Here is a 22,455-nt window from a genome sequence, read left to right as displayed (position 1 = left end):
TGCAATGTTTTTGGGAGTTTTCTGAAGGTGCAATCAAGCTTTTGCTTCACCAAATCATTGGTTAAATGGTATGGACCTAGTACTTACTCAAGTTAATGTTTATAGCACAAATTTAATAGTGAAACTAACTAGTTTAAATGGAAACAACTGACTATGAACTTCTTGCCTAATAAATAGAAAATGGAAACCCATTGCATATCCAAAGAAGTAACAGACTAAAGTCTGAAGGATATGATTGAAACCTTATAGAAGTGTATATATTTGTATTGTATTATTTAAAAATATCTCATCAGCTCCTAAAGCCTATATTTATTTACAATGTACAATAAGTTTATTATAAATTTATAGTTTTTAAAGACTACTTTAGTAATAACCTTTCCCACATGCCATCAAATTCTTTTGTAGGAAGAATCCATTCATTGAAGCTGGAAGACTGGCCATCAAAGCTTATATCCTCACATGAACCTTCCTCGCTAAGCTGACAAAGAGAAATTGACTTCAAAAGTCACTTCCAAAACAATAATATAATTGTGCTTTATCTTTCAAAGTGAACCCTCCTTACTTTAGAGGAGCTAAATCTATCCCTCTTCATACTCATAAGGATATGACAACCAAGGAAATGAGATTCAGACCAGCACATATGCAACAAAATTAAGTCAGGAGTATCACCTGAAAAACATGTACAATAGGCTTGACTTGCCAAAACAAAAGAACATTATCATTGTGCCTCCTTCATCTACAAAAGAGTTACATTTTACAGAATCAGAACAGTCACCACAGAATGAAGTATCATCCCTCTCTCTCCATTTAGTGAATTATTCAACCTAATTTACTACTTTATTATGCTAATTGTTAAAATACTCAATGTCAAGATGGGACCAGAAGTCCTTTTATGCAATTTCAAATTAAAAAAAAAGTAAAAGAGAAATAAAATCAATAAAGGTCCATCATTTCGAACTGTTCCTAAACCCTGAAACAAAACAACAAAATTGCATACTAGTGACATAACCGCAAAAAAAAATTCTTTGCACGTTATCTATGAAAAACACCTCATCAAGAGGCACCGGAATGGGTCCATCGATATAGCTCAAACTCCTCTATTCAAGCATCATGCTAAATCAAGAACAGAAATAATCACAATTTGGAATAAAACCAAAACAGAAACTTTAATTTCTAATTTGGGAAAGAAGGGAAAGGGGTTACCTTCAAAGCTTGAACAAACATCTTCAATTTTATCGGTCGCGCTCACCGGATAGGTGCAGGGCGAGGTCGTTGATACCAGCGTTGCAGTGGACGGAGAGCGTGGTAAGATGGACGAAGCCGTTTGCGTCAAAAATCGTAAGGGAGCCAGCGTCGTCGGCAGAGATGAGGTTGCGGGGGAAGTGGAGATTGGGAAGGGCGTAGAAGGAGAGGACGGTGACAAAGGTAGAGTGTTGGTGGAGGGAACCGAGGGAGGAGGCAACAGAGAGGTCGTAGAGGTGGATAGTGTCGTCTTCGCCGCCGAAAGCGACGATGGAGCCTAAGACGGCGACGATTTTGATAGAGGAGAGGTGGGAAGGGTAGCAGAAAAGAGGGGTTAGGGATTGAGATTGGGTTTTTTAACCACTAATGGTGGCAAGGTGTGAAAACTAGTGGACGTGATACGTAAATGGAATCACGAGAATAAGAAGGGAAAATGAGAATAAAATGGAAATGAGAAACTTTGAGGGAAAATGAGAACGAAGGGATTGCTTCACGCACAAAGGAAAAATAAGAACGAAAATCAGAAAAAACGAAGAGGAACGAGAACTAAGCTTCGAGCCACAAAGAGCGCTATCTATTGTGTTCATACACAACGATTTTTTTCCTAAAGCGTGATCTATTGTATTTATTTTAAATTTTGATTTAAAAAAATAATATTATATACGACTTTTATATACAGATTTGTCGTATGTAAAAATCCGTATATAATATCTGTATATAATTTTTTTTCAAAATCCGTATGTAATATCCGTATATAATATGTATATTATATACGGATTATAATCCGTATATAATAATCCGTATGTAATAATCATATTTCTTGTAGTGTCTAGAGCTGACAAAGAATTTGAACTCGCGGATAAAACTCGTTGCGGATAGTTAGTACATGCAGGTAATAAGTACTCGCGGGTAGCAAGTAATTTAATACCCGCTTCTTAACGGGTCAGGTTCAAGTATTACATTATTTGTATCCGCAGGTACCCGCTATCCATTAAAAAATTGAAATTATATTTTTATCCTTAGATTTAAATTAAATTTTATTGTTTTTCTTCTTTTCCTCTTTTTGCATCTGTGCAACAGCCCCGTGCCCGTGCTATTAGAACACACTCTTCCACCATTAGACATACATTGTGTTGGATTTACGATCAAAACGAGCTCTATGCCACCATCGGTGTTGGATTTACGAACCAGTGGACACACATTGTACCACCATTAGTGTTCAATGTCAGATACACACTTTGAGGTCATTGTCTCAACACCTTTTTGCTTCTTGAGAGTTCAATTGATTACCATTCGGTACAGTAGCTTATGCGTTTAACATAACTCTCTTAGACGCTTTGACTTGTAAGTCATTTAATGTTGCATCTGAAAGCTTTAACCTAGTTGTTTTCCTAAGTGTTTTCTTGAGACTTTCCTATGTTGATGGATGATTGGGGATCATGTTCTTAGCACCTATGTGTTTGCCTATCCTATTCTTTAGGTTAAGCATTTTTAGATTATTTTCTCGTTTAATATTTAGATTATTTTCTCGTTTAATATTATTTGATTAAACTTTAAAATATGAGAGCATTTAGACATATAAGTCTTATAGACGATTTTGTCTTAATTGGTGAAAACATCACTTTACAAGCCAGTTTTGTAGGGTTGAGTTAGACTTAAAATCCACTTCTACAATCATGCGAAAGATTTCATGGTTAAAAGGCAAGGCTATGACAACATATGATTCTTGGGTGAAACGGATATACGAGGGCTTGATTTGGATTCCCTGATTTCAATTAAAAGTAGGAAGGTGATTGTAATCATGGATGATTCAAAGAAACCTCTTATTGGACAAGGTTTGAATAAGCTTGTTAAGGTCACACTACTCAACATCAAATGCTTTGACAAAAAAAAACTGGACATCAGTACATAAAAGGACCAAAGATTTAGAAATGCAAGAAAATGAAGATAAAGGTTAAGGACCAAGGTGCTAAGTTTGTATCATATGAGAGTGCAAGATTAGGATTAATCATTCCAACATCTACAAGCTACTCGAAGAAGATGTAAATAGTTAGATAAATCATGAAGAAGACAACTAATGGTTGGTTCAATACATTTGATAGTTTCAGAACCTACATTCTACTTTGAAATGTATTTGGCTTTTCCTATAAATTGTCATTATGTTGTGATTAGAAGGATATAGCTTGGGCCACGTTGTTCATTTGCTTCGTATGTTGTTTTGAGATTATTTTATACATCTTACGGTTGGTATTATAGTCATTGTTAAAGTTTATCCCAACAAGATATTTTGTTTGTTGGATATATTATTTCACTCACTATTGGACCACTATCGAACTATCCATTAATGTCTAGTCCCGTGCACGTGATGTCTATACTTCGGTGTGAGATAAGTGTGTTGGAAATCTCATATCGACTAAAGATAAAACAAATTTAGAGTATGTATGATCAAAACCTCATCTTATAAATCAATTTTGTAATATTAAGTTAGACTTAAAATCTATTTAACATAATAATATAAGATATCTAACAATATGTTAGATACAATAAATATAATAATAAATGAGTCAACCATTTTACATTATAGACCATGTATTCTTTTATACCATTTTGGTGAAGTTTTATTGAAGTGGACCTATATGACAGGTAAGCTAAACCTAGTTTAGAACTATATAGGATATGCTAATCCTATGTTAATCTTTTAATTATTATAATGTAGATCTTAATCGTAAACTAAGATGATGTTTGCCATAAGGGATGACCTCCTCTCAGTCCTATACATTAGTGCTTTTACTTTTTTATTAAATACCAAATTTCGTCCAAAACAATAATCCAATAGAACAAGGATTGTATGAACAAACAAATAGAATTGGTAGACTATTTTTGTCTACACTTAGGTTCCCCCTTTTTAGTTACAAAAACCTCACATTGTTTTTAATTTATCATCTGTTTTCACTTTTTTTCTTTCTAACCATACTACTTTTTTTTTGCCGGAATGTTTATCTAACATTTTTCATTTATATAATTTAAAATTCAATCTATATTAAGGAAACATAATTCAGATGCATTGTACCAAATATTTTTTGTTGCCTTATATAAATATCTTTGTTTCATAATTCAACTTGATGAGAGATGGCCAACAATTTGATTTGAAGTGTCGAAACCAACCGGGCATGTTTTAGTTGGATTCCATTTCATGGTGGTGGGGTTTACAAGTTCATCATACATATTTGACTAAGTGATGATATTATTGTTTTTTACATTCATGTACACGTGTCAAAGGTTATAAAATAATTAGATTAAAAGAAGTATCATATTACTAATTTTTTTTTGTAAAGTGTATGGACCCAAAATTTCACGTAACTTTGGAAATTGAGACTAAAGATTACTTTATATTATTTTTTTAACTTGGGTTTTATAATAAAATATATCCTAATGTACAAGTAGTTAGTTTATTTTACCATAACCAAATCCATTTTTAACTATGTATATACCCTGTCCCCTCACACATAGAGAATTAAATTAGGAAGATTGATTTTTTAGAAGTATATAATGAGAATTAAATTAAGAAGATTTTAAATTTCAATACAGGCCATCTAATAAATATTAAAACATAATAAAGAATAAATAAACTCACTACAGAAACAGAAAAAAATTAAAATATTACTTTATATTCTCTTTCTTCATTTGTCAATAGTAAGATACAATTTCATTTACTGTGTCTTCTAGTGTTTTCCTCATGAGAAGAAAAGAATGAAAATAATAATAATGTTTTTATCAATTTTGTAACATCACACAAATACAGTAAAACCATAAAATAAAATTAATTACACTTAATAATAATTCAAATCAGTCTTATAATTAAACAAGAGCAAGGTTATGACCGAACGACCTTACATGGGTTCGATAAAAGTAAACTGTACGAGATAAAGGGAAAACATGACCGAATGGCTTACAAAAGTCCTATTTCCGAACAGTCAAAATACAAAAGGAAAAGGAAGTGACCGAACGATCACTTCATACTAAACTACAACTACCACCGAACGACCTACTGTTCGGCCTTCACTTCCACATCCACACGGATGATCATTGCAACGACAAGACGGACGTACAACAAGACAACACAAGGAAACACAGGGTAAGCTTATGTAATTTAATTCATTGTCAAACATACAATTCATACACCAACACACATATGAATTTAACAATACACTTAAAGCAAGGCCTACTACTAGAATGACCGTCCGGACTGTATGACATCTGTGTAGCTACGACGTTCGTGCACCCGGGTGATGTAGTAACTGGGATACTCTCAACAGCTGCCACCCGAGGTTAGCCCTATCTGTCCAAAGTGACCCTAAGGACTAGGACCTCCTGCCGTTCCCACACATGATATACCCCCTCTACGTGAGAACGAGTACTCACGGAACATCAGGATGAATCGACAGCTTAGCATTACCACAGTCATACCTTACAACTTTCAAATATCCAATCGTGAGTCGTTCCTCCCCGGAACGCTCGTTCAAAGTCCAAAACCTTATATTCACATTATATACCTTTTATCATTCATAATTTCTCATGTTAATATCGTTTTTATCACACTTTAGAAGAACGTCAAATAACGAACGTTCAGCCCTCTTTAGAACGAGGACGAACGAGATGAACGAGACCGTGAAATCTCTCATTCCAGAATAAGATAAGACTGAAAGGTTACTTTAAGAGTTTTAAGAAGGAATCGAACATGACTATAAGAATACGTAACGAACGTTACTTATAACATGAATCAGTTGAATGAATTGATACTCATGAACTAAAATCAACACTTGAAGAATACAGTAGGTAAGGAAAACTATAGGTTGGGGACAACGAAGGTATACGTTCCACTCCCTTTGAAGACTTAAGATAGAATAATTCATACATATATATATATATATATATATATATATATATATATATATATATATATATATATATTTATATATATCAAAACTAAGTGCCGGTCAATAACCGAACACTGTAACGCAATTTCTACAGAGTTTGGATGAACGCGGTTTCATCAGTATAACTAAGTTAAAAGGGTTATGAGCGTTCGGTATAAGACCGAACGCCACTCATTATAGAAGTGAGAGCTGATACTTATCAATATCTGTAACACGCAAGTGAATCTATGTTTGGCCGAACGCTCAAACATAGTACTATAGCAAGAAGGCGCTCGTCCTCAACTGGAACTCTTCCCAAATGAAAGAATTCACTCTCAAAAGAATTTATAAGAACGACCGAACGGTCAAGGACCGTTCAATGACGAACGTTCAATAGTATAGGGAATTTATTATTCAGTATTCACATATATTCAATTTCATTCCTTCGCATAATACTTCATAATTTCATACTTACAACTATATCCTATTTCACATACTCATACATCAACTCAGTTATTCTCACATATCAAAAAATCAATTCTCACATAGTCATGCTTCATACAATTCAACGAACATTCATACAGTATAGTAAAAAACATAAGAATTAAATTGAATAAGCTTCCCTTACCTCTAGTGTAAAACGAACGTCCTACTGACTGAAGTTGGTTTGCCAAAGAACTAAGATTTCCTTCTACTCACAACAGTTCAACTACTCTACGAACCAAAATCAAAGAACACACCAACAATGATTCAGAATTTATACGAAAGACTCATGAAACCAGAACTTGGCTTGCATACTGGCCAGAACGAACGGTTAAGAAATAAAAGACTTACCAGTTTCAGAACACGGAAATGATCGGTTCAAACTGAAGCTTATACCGCCGGGAACACTTCTACGGTTTCTGAAACGTGATCGGAGTAGAGAAAGATGAGTGATGGAAGAGAGAAGGGAAAGTTTGCTAGAGAGAAGAAGGAGAAACTGAAAGATCAGACTTTTGGAAAACTCAGGGTGCATGCAGAGAGAGTGGGAAGAAGGTTTCAGAAAAATCATTTTTCCTTCCCACGTAAGACGAGCGTCCGCTCTACTGCTGACACCTGCACTCCACTAACTGATTTCAGATCCTCGTTTCTTGACACCTGGCGTCACGCAGAGGGGTTTCTAAGTGCGTTTTTAATTACACTGACAGAGGATTTTTGGATTTGGTTTTCCGAAGTCTGACAAATTTCATACACATTTAATAACCAGAAGTCTGACTTATTTATAAATATTTTATTTTTAGATTTAATTATTTATTAATTTCTATATTGGAGGCTTTTTTTGTTTAGTATTCGCTTTGTAAAATGCATGTATTGTCTTCTATATGATATAATCGAATCAAGTCTTTCCTATTAAATTGATAAAAACAGTTAATTTCGTGGTGACATAGGTGCACTTTTTTTTCTCTCTTCTCTCCTCTTCCTGACATTTTTCTCTCTACTCTATTCCTCTAGAAATTAGTTATAATTTAAGTAATGATTTTAAATTTGATAATAAATTTCAATTAAAAAATTTGATTTGAACCAGTAATCAAACTTTTTGTATTTTCAATTGTGTTTTTCTATGTGATTTCAATATTAATATTCATATTATGATTACTTTATAATAAAATGATTGTTTTGTATTGTGAACGTTTATATACATATGCATAGAAAATATTAAAAAAAATAATTTAATCAAGTTTAAAGTTTTTACTAAAATTTGTTGTTTAATTGGACTTTTAAAATTTTTATATTTTTAATTGAACTTTTATCATTAATTAAAATTACATGACCATTTTATTTAATAATTTTAAATAAAATATAATAAAAGTTATAAAATACTAATTATTTTTACAAATAGTCATTGTTTTATGTATTTATAAAATTCTAAAATATTATTATTTAATTTTCTTAAGTTCAAAGTATTATATTTAAGACTGTAAAATTAATTAGTTACTCCGTCTCAATAAATGATAACGATTCAGTTAAACAAAATATAGACATTTTAAATACATAATAGAAATTTTTTAATAAAAATTTAATTAAAAGTATTTAAATTTACGAAAAAAATTAAAATTTAACTAAATTTTTTCATTTTTTATTTAAAATTAAATAAGTAATTATAACATAAGAATTTATGACAAATATTTAATTAAAAGTATAAAAAATTAATGACTTAATATAACAATTTTTTTAATAGAGTTTCAGTTAAAATTTATATATATTTTTTATAAAATTATAATTTGAGTATGCGTATTGAAAGAAAGAAAGAAATAGGATTGCTTATATAAATGTAAGTATGAAAAGACACTAAATAAGAGTTATATCAAGATTATGTAATTAACAAATAATTTTGGAGAATAAGATCATGTGCAAATTATATTACCAAAATAAAAATAAACTTTGCACTATTTTGAATGACTATTCCTCTTGAAACATATTAACTGATGAAGAAAAAAAAGCATTTTTAATAGGTAGGTACTGATGTGAATGATTGTTTTTCTTTTTCCAAAATTATAGTACATATTTCTCTAGTGGTGTTATGTATATGTTTTGAATGAAATTTGTCAGAGACTCTGGATTTAATATTGTAAAGAATCCAAATTGATGAAATTTAGTTAAGAAAAAAAAGTTGAGAGTTGAGAAGAGAAGAGAGAAAAAAAAAGTGTATATCCCTTCGTCATGTCAACACAAGAACTTGATTCATGCAAATTATATCATATATAAAAACACAATACATGCATTTAGAGCTGTCAAATGAGCCCCTTTAATAAGATTTGGCCCTAGCCCATGTGGGTTGGGGCCAAAAAAGCCCACAGGACCAAAAAAACTCTTTATTAAAAAAGTCCACAGGACTAAAAACCCCTAAAGCCCTATAGGCCAGGGTCAGCCCATGGGTTTTCCTTTTTACAAAATTTAAGATCGAGAAACATAATATCATCATACAAGTAATCACAAATCATGTGTATTTTTTATCCAGCTTTCATTTTATCTTTGTTACTAATAACTTATAACCATAATTGATTCATGTGTAATTATATTTTTTTACCAATAAAATTAATTTTCTACTTCATAACTGTTTCTATATTAATTAGTTTAATAATAATGCTTTTATACAATTATTCCTTAATTTTCAAATTTTGTTTTGATAACTTTTTCATCTTAATTTTGGTTTCTTAATTTTGGTTTATAAATTTGACGGTTCAGAGATATCCACATAAAATATGTTTAAAAGTTAAAAAATTTAATTTAATTTGTAAAATTTTGATGGACTAACAAATTTATTTATAGATGGTAATCTATTTTGTCACTAATTTAAATCAATATCATTCGATTAAGATTTGTGATCAAAATTACATTATTTTTAATTGGTGTGAACATGTTAAAATTTTGACTTAATAACTTTTTAACTTTTTTAATTTTCCAAATTTAATAAAATTAATATTTATTATTTACAAAGTTATATAATTCTTTTAAAATTTTTTTTATGAAACATATAATTTAGTCATTTACATCAATTTATATATGTTTATGTCTTTTTCATATATTTTATATTATATTCATTTGTCTTTTTTTATTAGTTTCTTATTAAGAGACATTGATGTAATTTATTTATTATTATAATTATTATTTATTTTATATGTTAATAATTAAATACAGTAATAATTTTAATTTTAGTATTATAAATTATAACATTATATTTATTTAAAAATATTGTATCTATTATTTAATTATTTTTTATTACAATCGACTCAATTATGATAAATAATTCAATAAAAACGATCTTTGTTGGATAAAGATAAGTATGATTTTAAAATATTAATTTAATCTAAAAGGTTAGAAAAAAATCTGATTTTATAACCACTAGAATTACATCTAGATCTTGTATACTAACATATATGATATTTATAAGAATTAATATTTCAAATATTTATATAGATATCAGAATTCGATTATTGAAAAATCAAATTTTCAACTGTGTTACTTTTATAATTTCTTTTTTGAAATTTTTTTCATTTTCTTTTAAATAAAAATAATAATTAAAATTTTCTTTTTTAACTTTCCAAAATAATAAAATTATATATTTAAAATATACTTATAGTTAAAAAATTATTTTAAATAAGTTTTTATAAAATCAATATTTATACATTTATATTTAATTAAAAAGATATTAAATATCATGTCAATTTTGAAAATTATTAAACTTGTAAAGTAAATAAAAGAAATAACTAAAAAAACATTAAAAGTGAATTAATTTAGTTTGGGGGCTAGCCCCATCTTAACCCTACCTCACCCCACTTTATGTGGGGCTTTAGGGGTTGGGACTTTTAAAAAGCCCCCTATTAAGTGGGCTAGAAAATTGGGACTTGATTTTAGAAGGGGTCAGGGTCAACCCATGGGCCATGGGCTCAAATGACACCTCTACATGCATTTCTTAAAACGAGTACTAAAGAGAAAAAAATCTCCCAAACTAAGTAAACAATCAAGTCTTATTTTTATTATGTTACTCAAAATTATTAGTTAAAATTCGGTTGAATAATAAAAATAATAATTTATATATGTTTTGAATATATTATTTTGAATTCTTTATAATTATTAATCAAAATCTATCATTACCCATAAATAATATATAAAACTGATAGATCATTATTATTCTTCTTTTTAATTTCAATCCTTAAGATTCATTTATATATATATATTAAAACATTTCATTTTTAGTTCAATAAAAAAATAATTTTAATACAGAAATTTTGTTCTTATTAATTTTTTCAACCTTGTCAATAGTTGAGATGAGCGAGTAAATATTTTACTTTTAGCAATTATACAGAGAGAATTTTTTTTAATATATTCATAAAATATAATCAATATTATATTTTTTTCAATTCAAATTCTATGGATTTAGAATACATAAAAATAAAGTGGGGATAATTGAAATGTTAATTACTTATTAATATTATTTTTCCTTTATTAAACATATGTGACAAATAAATAATAAAAACATATTTAACTATCCCCAATCATTGATTACAGAGTTTAAATAAGACTAACAAAATTAATTTTTTTAACTATTTACCTTATATTAAAATTTAACAGAAAAATAATACTAAATATTCGTGTACATCGATAAGACTAGGATTTATTTTTACTTTATAAACAAATATAGATCACATAATCACTTAAAAGTTGATTTCGTGGAAAATTTATTATTCCAATAAAGAAATTTGTAACATCCCCAAAAATACAGTAATAACCATACAATAGAAATGATTATCATTAGTAATATATCAATTCAGTCTTACATTAAAGAAAACGTACGGCTTAGACCAAACGCATAGTACATAGTAAGAGTTCAAACATAAACTATACTATTAGAACGATACTGACCGAACGGTTTACAAAAGGGATTTACTAAACGGTCATTCCTAATAAAGTAGAGGTGGTCTAACTACACCTTACACTAAACAGACTATACAATTAATCCGAACGCACTACTGTTCGGCCTTTACTTCAACTTCGATGAGGTTCGTATCTTCCAAATTTTCTTCTTCCAGCGCCTCTTCAAGAAGTGCGTTTCCCTCTGCTCACATCCACATGGATGATCATTGCATCGACAAGACGAACGTACAGGACAGGACAACACAAGGAAAACACAGGGTAAGCTTATGTAATTTAATTCAGTTGTCAAACATACAATTCATACATCAATACACATATAAAGTTAACAATACAATTAAAGCAAAGCCTACTACTAGACCGACCGTCCGGACTGTATGAAATCTGTGTAGCTACGACGTTCGTGACCCCGGGTGATGTAGTAACTGGAATTCTCATCAGCTGCCACCCGAGGTTAGTCTGTTCCGTCCAAAGTGACCCTAAGGACTAGGACCTCCTGCCGTTCCCACACATGACCTACTCCCCTCTACGTGAGGACGAGTACTCACGGAACATCAGGATGAATCGACAGCTTAGCATTACCACAGTCATACTTTACCAAATTTCAATATACATTCAAGAGTCGTTCCTCCCCGGAACGCTCGTTCAAATCCACAATCTTATATTCATCTTATATACTTTTCATCTTTCATAATTCTTCATGTTAATACCGTTTTTATCACACTTTCCAAGGAAGTCAAATACCGAACGTTCAACCCTCTTCAGAACGAGGACGAACGAGATGAACGAGACCGTGAAATCTCTCATTCCAGAATAAAATAAGACTGAAGGGGTTACTTTCAAATTTTAGAAGAAATCGAGCACAACTATACAATATGTAACGAACATTACTTATAACATGAATCAGTTAAATGAACTGACTCTAGTGAACTACGATCAACACTTGAAGAATACAGTAGGTACGAAAGACTCTAGATCGGAGACGACGAAGGTAAACGTACTGCGTCCTTTAAAGAATCGACGAAGAATAATTCATACATATATATATATATATATATATATATATATATATAGATATACCAAGACTAAGTGCAGGTCAATGACCGAACACGGTAATGGAATTTCTACTGAAGTTGGACGAACGCTGTTTCATCAAGATAACTAAATTAGAAGGTTTATGAGCGTTCGGTGTAAGACCGAACACTACTCATTATGGGAGCGAGAGTTGAGACTTATCAATAATTTATAATGGGAACTTTAATAATCATAGGGATAAAACACATTGGGTACATTGTTTGAAGAATAACTAAACATACAAAATATTTGTTTACAAGATTTTCAGTTTCTCACATAACACTCAGTACATCTATGTTTAGCCGAACGCTCAAACATAGTAATATTACAAGAAGGCGCTCGTCCTCAACTAGAACTCTTTCCAAATGAAAGAATTCAATCTCAAAAGAGTTTATAAGAAACACCGAACGGTCAAGGACCGTTCAATGACGAATGTTCAATATCATAGGGAAATTTATTATGCAGTATTCACATATATTCAAATTCATTGCTCAACATAATACTTCATAATTTCATACTTACTACTATAGTCTATTTCATATTACTCATACATCAACTCATTCATTTTCACATATCAAATAATCAATCATTCCATAGTCATGCTTCATACAACTCAACGAACGTTCATGCAGTATAAGGAAAATATAAGAATTAAATTGAATAAGCTTCCCTTACCTCTAGTGTGAACGGACGTCCTACTGTTTGCAGATTCGGTTTGCAAAAGAACTAATATTCCTTCTACCCTTAACAGCTCAACTACTCTACGAACCAAAATCGAATAACAGATCAACAATGATTCAGAATTAAACTAAGGACTCATGAAACCAGAACTTGGTTTGCATGTTGTCAAGAAGGAACGATTTTAAGGAAAAGAAACTTACCAGTTTCAGAACGCGGAAATGATCGGTTCAAACTGAAGCTTATACCGCCAGGAACACTTCTACGGTTTCTGAAATGTGATCGGAGGAGAAAAATGGTGAGTTTTGGTAGAGAGAATGGAAAGCTTTTAGAGAGAAGTAGGAGAAGATGAAAGGATAAGAGTTTTGGGGAAGAAATGGTGCATGTAGAGTGAGTGCAACGAGGTTTTCAAAAATTCAGTTTTGCTTCCTACTCTAGGACGATCGTCCGCTCACTCGTTGACACCTGCCTTCCACTATCTGATTTTCGAATCTTCGACGCTTGACACCTGGCGTCCGCGCAGAGGGTTTTGAGTGCGTTTTTAATGAGTTTGAACGGAGGGTTTTGGGGTGCAATTTCCGAGGTCTGACAAAATTCATAGTAAGGATTGTGTAATTTACACAGTTTTATTAATTCTAAAATAATCATTAAAAAATTAAAAGCATTTTTAAAATTGTTAACCTATAATTTTAATAGTATTAATACATATTATTGTTATTTTTAATATAATAAATAAATATTTTGCTCTACCTTTAATTTTTAATCACGATTTTAGGTTTAAAATTTTATAAATTCACAGTTTTAATAAAACAATCATGATTCATCTTAAATTTTGGGAAATAAAATCATAAAAAGTAAAAATCGAAGTCACAAATAAAAACAAAATTGGATAAAAATCGTAATTTATTCTTTTTAGTGTGATACATTTACTTGGTAGTATGATTTGCATAACCCATATATATTATATAAGGAATCGACACCACTTTCTACTCAAAACCTTAAGGTAATGAATTAATTAGTCTTTCATATTTATATATTTTTTTATTTTTTTATTTCTATCTAATGTGAAACTTGAACTCAATTCTTAACATAACTAACATTAGTAGTTGACACTCATGAGCATTAAAAGTTCAAAGAAAAATTGAAGTTCGAATTGTGATTTTCAACAACTTAAAGTGAGGCGACATCTGTGGAAAGCCATAGGTTGGTGAAGATTTAGAATATGCGCATATATATGTGAATGTGAGTTTCACTTATGTAGTGGAAGATGCTGTGGATTATAGTATATAGTTTGGTGCCATATTGTATTCTCAAAAGCCAACTACAAACAAAGAATATCCATCAAGCATTACCCTAGTTTCATTTTAAACCCTAAATAAATTTCATGATCCTCGTAATGTTCGTCCATGTTTATGTGAATCACTTTTTAAGAATTACTTTTTTAGAAGAAAGGAAAAGGGGATTGGAGACGGGGACAAGGTATATGTTTTATAAAAGTAAAATTAGAGTATAATCAAATATTAATTTATATGAATTATTCTCCAAATCATGATGAAAATAGAACGAGTATGTGGTCTTTTAGATTTTTTCTTGGGTTTATGTGTTTCGATGAAGATGAAAAGAAAAGATTGAAAATAATATATTTTGTATTTACAAATGGGATCATAATTCTTTTATATAAATTTTATAAGTTACATTTAAAATTTTAATATTTCTAATTTAGTCCCTCGTCAAATTAAAAATATTGTTGATAATATCTAGACAATTAGCTATCATCCTTAATACATTTAAATTATATATATGGATGATCCAGAATTGATAACATTATATTATTTTGTTATTTTTCTTTTGGTATTTTAATTAATGAAGACATGTAGCTCATACAATAGAAATTTAAAAATAGATTCTAACTTATAAATTAATTCAATTCATATATTTGAATAAGATTGGATTGAAAAAAAAATAGTTTCTTTAAAATGTGGGCCAAACTTAGTTTGGCTTACTTAACTCTCTCTCCACCACCCCATTCTTGTTTTACCCCTCTCTTTATTTTTTTCATTCATAATTTACTCTAAGTGAAATTTTAGGGTTAATATTTTTTAACCTCTACCACTCCAATCCTCTACATGTATACAACGACAACTCTTTTTCCTCTTTATCGTTCGTCCCCTCATTGTTTCGTTGTGCTCTTCTTCCTCTTTTTCACGTTCCACTTCTTCCTCTCATTCTTTAATTGTGATAGAATTGTGGTATGAGAGTGTGGTGGACTTTCATTAGCTGGTGTGCTTAGTGAGAGATTGCAAGTGGTGGTGGAAACAATTGATCAACTATGCCCATATTGGTGTGTGGTGCTGGTGTGGTGGTGCTTGAAGGATTCGTCGTGTGTGTAATAAATCCTAAAAAAATAAACGTATAATCTTTAAACGGATGTGAGCATCTCTCAGCGGATGTCAACATCCGTTTAAGGAAAAACGGATGTCGATATCCGTTTTTCCTTAAACGGATGTTGACATCCGTTGACGGATGCTCACATCCGTTTAAAGTTACATGTTTATTTTCCAGTTTATTTTTATTAGTTATTTTTTAGTTTAAACCCTCCCTTGGTCCTTATTTTTGTATGAAAATTTCAATTCAGTCCTCATTTTTTCATTTGTCTTAATTGGGTCATATTTTTTGTAAAAATGAACACATTTTACCCAAACCATTAACTGGTTTCAAACGGCGTTAAATTAAGGCCACGTGGTGCAGAGAGAATGTGCTGATGTGTGTTCCTCATTTACGTGGAGTGTTTTGATTAAAGGAAATAAAATCCCTAAAGTGAATATCCCTAAAGTCACATCACCATATTTTCTCTTCAATTTTTTTATATTAATTATATGTTTTTTTAATGAAATTCATACAAAAATAATATAGATAAATAATTAACTATTGTACATCAATCGATTAAGCAAACTTTTTAAGTATATGTTTTCTTTTGAATTTTATGAGCTTTTCTTTAAAAATAAATTTATATGAATAAAAAATATATAAAATATCATAATTGACTATAATAATATTATTTTATCATAAGACAAAACATCACATCTTATATATTAAAGATTTGTTTTAGTATTTTTAATATAATATTGTTAAATTATTTCATTTTATAGAACTTAATCCCAAATCATACAAGTTGGGATAAAAAAACTTAATAGAAGTAAAAGTAATTTTATTAAAAAGTTTATATGATTAAATATTTATAAAATCTAAAAATCCTATCTATTACAGTTAATTTATGATTTTTTTATATGTTGATTATTTTATTTTAATAATATTTAAAAAATACATTAAGATAATACATTAATTTAATTAATAATCCAATTTAATCATATTTTAGTCATTATTTTAAACTTAGTTTTTTAATTTTAAAATTTTTATAAAATTATGTGTATTTTAATTGAATATTGATATACAAAATTGTTTATATTATATCAAATTATTATATAAAAATAATAATTTATGTAATATTTTTTAGATGACTATTTGAGAGAAAACATTTCTTTTTATACTAAAATATGTTTATTATATTTTAGATTTCATAACTAAAAATAAGTCTTATATATAATTTTTTAATTTTTTTGTCAAAATAAATTCATAAAAACATTTAAACACAAAGAAAATTAAAAAATATGTATTTTTACAATTCTATCCAAATATAAATAATTTTTAGACTTATAAAAGATAACTTAATATTCTTTTAAAATTATTTTATTTTTAAATTTAAATAAATTCAACATATATATTATATTTTTAACTTTTCAAAGTAATAAAATTATATATCTAATGATTACAATAAAAAATTATTTTAAATAATTTTTTATAAAAATTAATATTTATGTATTTATATTTAAAGAAAAAAGATAATATTAAAATATTATGTAAAACTTGAAAATTAAAATATTAAATAAAAATGATCAAATAAATTAAATAAATAATTAAAAATAAACTAATTTAATTCTGAAGAATAACTCTGTTCTAACCCACATTATATCCTATAGGTGGTGAAACTTAAAAAAAAAGTCTTCTATAAAGTAAATAAAAAATAAATAAAACTTGGTTTTAAAAATATTAAATAAAGGAAAGTAAATAATGTCACGTCACCACTGTTTATTTAATCAAAACACTCCATGTAAATGAGGAACACACCTCAGTACATTCTCTCTGCACCACGTGGCCTTAATTTAACGCCGTTTGAGACCAGTTAACAGTTAGGGTAAAATGTGTTCATTTTTACAAAAAATATGACCCAATTGAGACAGATGAAAAAATGAGGACCGAACTGAGATTTTCATACAAAAATGAGGACTAAGGGAGGGTTTAAACCTTATTTTTTTATATTAATTTTGGAGATATTTTAATAATATAATTTATATGTTTTGATGTATTATTTTTGAATATATTTTTGATGTATTTTAATAATGTATTTTTGAAGATCTTTATTATTATTAGTTTATATTTATATTTTTTTTGTATTTTGCAGTTATATATAATTAGTTTTTTGTTTTAATGTTTTTGTATAATATATATTTTTTATATATGGTTTTTGTATTCTTTAACAATTTTATAATTATATAAAAAATTATTTATTAGTTTAATTATATGAAATATATAATTTTATTATATTAATATTTTTGTAATTAAAACAAACGGATGTGGTGAAGTTGGGGGGTGAGAATCTGAAAAGAGAGAGAAGAAGAGTTAGGAGGTAGGGCTGAGTGAAAAATAAAAATGGATAAAAAGATAAGATTTGAGTTTAAAGTAAATAAATAATGTTAAATAGTAAAAAGATGTTATTTTTATAATTAAAATTCTTTTGCAAAAAGAGTGGGAAGGTAGAGGGAGAAGTGGTGGTGGAGGGAGAACCACCCTTAACTCACATGTTAAACGAATTCGAACTGGTTGAAGTTGAGTTGATATGTAACATGCTATCAACAACTTTTTATTATTTGTTTACCATTTTATCATAATTTTTTTTATTATAATTATTTATTACTCTTAATTACGTAGATTGATATTTTTAAATATTAGAATGTTATTTGGTAATATTTGAATAGTTTAGATGTTTAATTATTTATTTATCCAATTATGTACATTGACACCTTATTTTTGTTTTATTATCTTTATTATAAATTGGGTAAATTGGTGAACACTCTAATTGTACTACTATAAATAGATGAACTGTGTTAATCCACTTTGATTGTGTGCTGTAATAAATATATTATATAAATTATGAGAACAAAATATTTTTAGGTAAGTCAATCCACTTAACAGACTGCACCAGGTTGAGTTAGGTTACAACATATTTTTTACTCATAGACAGCAAATTAAATTGAATTGACTTATTTTTAACTTAATTCGTAATGATCTAAATTGTATTTGAATAATTGATTTATTTTTAACTTTGTAATGATCTAACTTGTATTTGAATGATTTATTTTGTTACTAAGATGAATAAAGATTAGAGTGTAAACAAATTTGTAAATTTTTGAGTTTAGTTTAAGTGTTTGTTTAAGATTATTTATGGAATTTTTAAATAATGGGTGAGAGGAAGGAAATAAAAAAAGAGGAAACAAAAGCTGTGGTTGAGCAAAATGAACTCTAATAGCATGTGTGGAAGAGGAGAATAATGTAATATACAGGATTTGTAATTGCCATTTGTTTGAAAGAGAAGAATAAATGTGAAATAAGGTGGCTGGAAAAAAGAAAATAGAGTGCAAATTTACAATACAAAGAATATTCTTTGCAAAAGCTACACCATCTCCCATTTTGGTAGAAGTCTCGAGCACCAAATTTTTCAAAGGTTAATGTCAAATACATATTTCATAATTTGACTTTAAGCGACAAAAGTGATAAATATTTATTCTATTCTTTTACCATTAGAATCTTTTAATTTACCATTTGCTTCATAGAAAACTTTGACGTACATGGAATCCTACTATGTCAATCAATGTCGATCTAGAATGACAATAAATTATTTGGAGCTAGTAACCTCGATTTCGCAATAACTACAAAGGTTTATTTTAATAATGATGAAGTTGCCATTATTTGCAAAAATCAAATCATTCATTTAAGTTATACTAATTCATTTCAAATTTTTATTTTACTTTATGTGAGTAAGATTATATTATATCATTTGTAACACTTTTTTTACTCTAATTATCTGATAATATTCAAGCTTTGACCATTTTTATTTATAATTTAAAAATAATTTTTTCTTATAATCCATTTTTTTTTTAAGATTTGAAATCTTAAATTTCATACCACATAAGTATCCTTTAATAAAATATCTTATAAAATTCATATATTAGAGTATCTCCATGGTAAAAGTTATCCTATAAAATTTTAATTTCATTTTTTTGAATTTTATTGTGTCATATCATTTTGGTTTTATTTTTATTTTTTTGAAATTTTTACTTCAAGTTTTATCATATTCATATTCTCATTAATGTTATATTTACTTACTGGAAATATATATATATATATATATATATATATATATATATATATATATATATATATATTTATATATATTTACGTTACAAAATAATTTGAGTCTTAAAATTCAACGTCTTATTTAAGGCCTAATTTTTACTTCAATACAAAGTTTTTACATACTCAAATTCTTTTAATATCTTATAGTTTATTTTATTTTTAAAAGACTTATTCTATCTTATGATTCTTGCTAAACTTCAATGGAAATATTTTTAATTTATAACTCTTTGAAAATATCTTAATCAATTTTAAAGCAATCTAAATTTAATTTAACTCTAACTATCAAATTTGTTCTCTCTATATGAGAGTAGATGTTCAAAGGTTTAATGATAGATGTTAGCACCTCTTAGATCAGAGTTAGTATGGATTTTTGTGCTTGGTCTCCCATGAACCTAAAGGGGTTATGACTCCACTTTGTGGTAATGGATTATTTCAGTAAAATGACTCACTTTATATCATGCCATAAAGTTGATGTTAGTTACATCTTAAGACTTTTCTTCAAAGAAAATGTTAGGTTATATGGTGTACCCAAAATTATAATTTCTAATAGGGATGTTAAGTTCATATTAGAAAGCTCTTTGGCAAAAACTCTGAACTAGACTTATGTTTCTACCACATTTAATCTTCAAACTAATGGTTAAATTAAGGCAGTAACCATGTCCTTATCTACTTTATTGACAATCATTTTTAAAGGCAACAATAAGTCTTAGAATAAACTCATATTGAATTTTCTTATAATTGAGTAGTAAAAAGAACCTTTCTCCCATTGAGGTTTTCTACAATTTTAAACTTCTCACATCTTTTCATTTACTTTCACTATCATATACAATTTTCTTACCCATAACAATGAGTTTTTAAAGTGAACTTCATTACGAAGTTGCATGAGAAAGTACGAGTGGACATGCAATTGAGCTTCATCTAGGGATTGTTGGGTGATCAAGACCCAAGACACAAGTCAAGAAGAGATCTACTTGTAAAATATTATTTGATGCTAAAGTTAGTAAGAACTTTAAAGAAATTGTAGAATATATGGGTATAATGGTGAATGAGAGAATTGAATGAGTGTTTTTTATGAGGTGAATAAATATTTATAGGCTTTTAGACCCTTGAATAAAGGCTAAACATGTAATAAAAAAGTGAGATATATTCAGTTATTGACTACTTGCAAAAGATATCATCATTCAGTTATAACTAATATATATATATATATATATATATATATATATATATATATATATATATATATATATATATATATATATATATATATATCCAAGTTATTTGGACAACATATAAATGATGTGTTAAATATAACTCTGAATATCTCATTGTAAGGTAGGTTCATAAGTCCCCAAAGCTTAAAATTAATTTAAATGAGGTACATGTGGACCAATTTGGTAGATAAATGAGTTTTAGTTTTAGTCTTCATCATCTGTTGTAAAGAGATTTATGCCCCTAAGTTTAAAGCACTAATCAAATACCTAGTACAATGTGCGTTTGTTTTTATCACTCGAAGAGGTAAAAGGTTGTGTAACTTAGGAAGATAAGTATTGTCAACTATTAGAGAAGTTGTATAAAGAATAAAAGAGAATTTAATGTTGCATGGAGCACATTCATTGCTTATCAACATCAAAGCTTGACAAACGATAACAAAGAAGAAGAATTATATAAGTAAAAAGCTACTCAACGAGTAGAAAATGGTTTACCATGATTAAAATGCACACTATATGGATAGACAGTTGGACAAGAATTGAAATATGCTTATAACAAGATAATTGACGGGTAATGTAGCTTTTAGCTTAATCCCGAGAAGTCTTAAGATGAAGTAGTCCTGGTGTGGATCTTCTTGGCAACGATGGTGAACAGAATCTCTTTAACATAAAATTAACTTTGAGAATATTTTTTATCCTTAAGTTATCTTAAAATTTGTACTTATCTTTGAGCATGTAAAAAATTTGCTTAGTGCTTTGTCGTCAGGTACTTAATCAATTTCATACGTTTCTTATGTTTCGTTCCAGCATACATGAAGTTAGTAGTCAATGGTAACAATGTTGGGTCTGTCAAGGAGGAGGTTTACACATAGGTACACTCCCCTTCCAGTGGAAGCATTCCCAACTAACCACAACCACGAGTAGCCCTTTATAACCTCCGTTCATCTTAATGGAACTCGCTTACCTGAATACCCTTTGCTAGGAAGACTTTCGGTATAGGGATCATTATATTTGTTTGAGCCGGTCACCAAGACAAACCATCGACTCTGATACCACTGTTGAGTCTATCGAGGAGGAGGTTCCCTATGGGTTACACAAACACCAATAACATCTGAGCCAACTATATAAGGGATCGACACCACTCTTTACCCAAAACCTTAAGGTAATGGGTTAATGAGTCTTTCATCTTTATATACTACTCTACTTTCTCATTTCTATCCAATATGGGACTTAGACTCACACTTGAATTCCCAACAAACAATTCCATACTCGTGTACGGTTATTTGTTTAAAGACATAAATATATTCTTATCTTTTCTACAAGAACTTTGTCCCATTTTCCTTTTTTATTGTAGAAAACTCCTCCTACTTCTAAGTATATTGTTGAGTACC

At 28.8% G+C, this 22,455-nt stretch overlaps 1 long non-coding RNA gene across 1 annotated transcript; it reads right to left on the bottom strand.

Annotated features, from left to right (window-relative positions):
* Positions 1–393: 393 nt before the first annotated feature.
* Positions 394–1,117, bottom strand: LOC128193859 (uncharacterized). Its single transcript, XR_008245170.1, has 3 exons — positions 1,050–1,117; positions 670–736; positions 394–478 (listed from the first exon to the last, which is right to left on the bottom strand). It is a non-coding gene; the product is annotated as an uncharacterized LOC128193859 (long non-coding RNA).
* Positions 1,118–22,455: the final 21,338 nt, after the last annotated feature.

Source organism: Vigna angularis, chromosome 9, assembly GCF_016808095.1.
Source record: "Vigna angularis cultivar LongXiaoDou No.4 chromosome 9, ASM1680809v1, whole genome shotgun sequence".
Taxonomy (NCBI): Eukaryota; Viridiplantae; Streptophyta; class Magnoliopsida; order Fabales; family Fabaceae; genus Vigna; species Vigna angularis.
This window is presented reverse-complemented; position numbering and strand designations above follow the sequence as displayed.